Source organism: Athene cunicularia (assembly GCF_003259725.1).
Source record: "Athene cunicularia isolate RWA chromosome Z unlocalized genomic scaffold, athCun1 chrZ_part2, whole genome shotgun sequence".
NCBI classification, from domain to species: domain Eukaryota; kingdom Metazoa; phylum Chordata; class Aves; order Strigiformes; family Strigidae; genus Athene; species Athene cunicularia.
The window spans coordinates 20345935-20348283 of record NW_020799143.1 but is presented as its reverse complement, the minus strand read 5'-3'; the positions used below and the strand labels follow the sequence as shown (position 1 = coordinate 20348283).

The window sequence follows — 2349 nt, the reverse complement described above, 5'->3', positions numbered from 1 at the left end:
CTCTGGGAGTGCTCCAGCGCCTCAGTGTCTTTCTCATAGCGAGGGGCCCAAAACTGAACACAGTATTCAAGGTGTGGCCTCACCAGTGCCGAGAACAGGGGGACGATCACTTCCCCAGTGCTGCTGGCCACACTCTTTTGGGTATGAGCCAGGATGCTGTTGGGCCCAAATCCAGGAATCAGGGCTTCGTCATGCTGAACCCCTACAGCAGACTTGGCCCATCGCTCCAGCCTGTCCATCTCTCTCTTTAGAGCCATTCTACCCTCCAGCCAATCAACACTCCCACCCAACTTGGCGTCATCTGCAAACTTACTGAGGTGCACTCAATCCCCGAACCCAGACCAAAGAAGCTCCTTCACCCAGCGGTGACCAGGGTTGATGGGCAGGATGCAGCAGCTCAGCTCCTGTGGGAAGCTGCTGGCTTTTGGCAAAACAAGCCCCGTGTGAGACCTCAGGTGTCTGGCACCTGACCGGTACCACGGGATTCAGCAATGCCACTGGCCTGAGGGCAGATGCCCCGGCGCTTGCTCTCAGCCTTACCAGGGGGAACAAAACCACCACTGATGATTTCTCCCACCATACCTGCACAAAAGTATCCAGAGGGTTCAGTCCCCCAAAGAACCACAACACTCTGAATGGCCATACGTAGCTCGTGGGCAATCTCTGCAGTTCGATGGTGACCCCTGAAGGGAGAAGAGAGCAGTTGACTGTCAGAAACTTCAGGCTCGGAGGGCCGGTAGCTGTAGGGAATTGCTAAAGCCTGCCGGCCAGTCCTGTGCCCAGCCCCGTGGCCTCGGAGGCGACACAGTTAAGGAGGAGATCCCCCTGCCCAGTGACAGCATCTCTCTCACAGCCACACAAAGAGACGGTCTGCGGGCACTGGCAGCCTGCAAGCCCACGTGGGAAGGGCAGGGGGCCCAAGCTGAGGGCCCCACTGCATGGAGAGCAAAGGATGACGTGACCATCTGCTATTTTGGTTCCCATAAAGCTCAGTTAAGAGGGAGAGCACAGACATGCTGGCAGGGGCATGCCAGGGGCACCTGTGAGGGGCCCGAGGGCAGGACTGGGGTGAGCCGAAGGGACCTGCTCTGCCACAGGTGCCCTGTTGAGCTCTGTGATTTTGTCTGGTCTCCCCCTGCCTCGAAGTACAGAGTCTGCAGCGCAGTCTCCTTTTGGGAGCACTAAGCAGGAGCCTAGCAAACAAGACATGCCTGCCCGCTGACATACCTGCACTTTTCAGAGCCCAGGCAGACATCAGGACGTTCTCTTCCAAAGGCATCACAGATATCGCTGTTCTCATGTCCAGAAGTTCCTGGGAAAGACAGAAACGCACACAGGAGACCACCACATCAGCAGGCTGTTCAGTGTTACCATGGAGTCCTGGCACAGAGCAAAGTAACAAGCCTGTGTCAGAAAGCGCAAGACAAGCCCTGTCCAAACAGCTGCCAGATTCAAACCCTTCTGATGAGAAGAGCGGGGGCTTGGCAAGAGCGTTTGTGCCCACAGCAACACTGCGGGCGTGGGTCTGGGCCCCACAGTCTCCACGCTGTCCAGCTCAACATGGAGATGGGCTCAGCCCTGCTAGTCCCAGATGCTCCTTGGAGGGCACTTGGGTCTCACTGCTCTCTGGGGCCAGGCCCAGAGAGGCCCCAGCGCACCGGGAGAAGGATTTCAGCAGTCCTCCATAGCCAGACGTTGCCCAGCTAAACGTGGCCAGAGGAAGGGGCTGTATAGCAGAGAAGCTCAACCAGCAACCCCCAGAGGGATGGGTGGGTGGAGTGAGAAGCAAAACCTCACCAGCTGCCCCAGGAAAGCACCCTGTGCAGGGCCCCGTTTATCCCAGCCCTCTTTCCCAAAGTGCAGCCTTACCGACTTCACACGGCTCATCTCTGCAGCAATGCTCGTCAACTCCTTCCTCAGCTCTTGCACTTCCTGGCCCAGCAGAGCAAATGACTTCCTGCAGATACCGGGAAAACACAACCTGTCAGGGAGCTGCTCAGCCCCTCTCAGAGCCTCCAAACTTGCAAATGAGCCGACACACAGGTGCTTGAGCCCCCTTTGCTTTCCCTGCTTTGGGAGTGCTTCCCTTCACCTCCAGCTTTCGCAAAAGGCAAAGAGAGAGGGAAAGGCACGAGCCCTGGGTGCTACGCACGTGACTGCCAACAGCACGAGGCCGGCTCCCACTACCCCACCAAATGGGCCACGGACCAGAAGAGGGCTCTTACCCCGCGGACATCAGCTCGCTCACCGTCTGCTCCAGCAGCACCTGAAAGGGAAAGGCTCTCTTTTGAGTCCCAGAGCTGCCAGGACTTTCTAGAGCTGGTGGCTCTAGGAAGGCACAGCAGAAGC

General features: G+C 57.9%; 1 long non-coding RNA gene across 1 annotated transcript; it reads right to left on the bottom strand.

The window, feature by feature from the left end:
* Positions 1–1226: 1226 nt before the first annotated feature.
* LOC113489976 lies at positions 1227–2265 on the bottom strand. The gene is made up of 3 exons (XR_003400117.1): positions 2226–2265; positions 1870–1957; positions 1227–1312 (listed from the first exon to the last, which is right to left on the bottom strand). It is a non-coding gene; the product is annotated as an uncharacterized LOC113489976 (long non-coding RNA).
* Between the last annotated feature and the right edge of the window lie 84 nt (positions 2266–2349).